This window comes from Sceloporus undulatus, unplaced genomic scaffold (genome assembly GCF_019175285.1).
Source record: "Sceloporus undulatus isolate JIND9_A2432 ecotype Alabama unplaced genomic scaffold, SceUnd_v1.1 scaffold_1493, whole genome shotgun sequence".
Taxonomy (NCBI): Eukaryota; Metazoa; Chordata; class Lepidosauria; order Squamata; family Phrynosomatidae; genus Sceloporus; species Sceloporus undulatus.
Window position 1 is genome coordinate 1 of NW_024804413.1, and position 804 is coordinate 804.

Here is an 804-nt window from a genome sequence, read left to right on the forward strand (position 1 = left end):
GTGGATTTCCAAGGATGAGCATGGGTTTGAACCCTGGCCTACACCACACTGGTTTCCATAAAACAACCCCTCAAAATTGCCTGGAAATCCACTTTTAGTTCTCAAAAATGGGCTTTTTAAAAAGGTACATTACAGGGAGGCTTTGAAATCCATTTTAAAAAAGAGGCATTGCACCAGGAAGTTTAAGAAAACAGCTGTTTGCTCTCCTTGTTTTGGTGTTGAAGGCCACGAAACCATCCTTGGAGGAGGCAACGCATGACACCAATGCTTCACTTTGCCCATTCCTCCATTAAAGAAACATTCTGTGCTCTGTTTCTGAAGTACCTCTGAGTATGTTCGGAGTGTCTTCCCCTGGCTGCTATAGTTGTGCTCCAATACTTGGAATTACGGAGCAAAGCAGAGCTTATGTATGCATGGATGTGTCTAAGCAGGTGCTAAATATGTTAATCCTCTCTTGTCTTGTCCTTGTGTATGAAACTGAGAAACTGCCATTTTTTCCCTCCTGGCTGGTAAGATGGTGGCAAGGTTTGAAAATCCTTGCATGTGTAAATGGTTTTTGCACCAATTGCACAAAGAATGAGCTAATCCAAGGCAGATATTAGACACCTGATTACACTGGCTTTTTAACATTAGAAGCATATCTGGGTTAACAATGTTGTGTAAGGAGGTATAGAGTACCTCCTTCCGCCATATTTTTACCTATGCTAGCATAAATGGGGTAGGGGGTTATGCCAGCATAAACCACAAGACTCCATCATCATCATCATCATCATCATCATCATCATCATCATCATCATCATCATC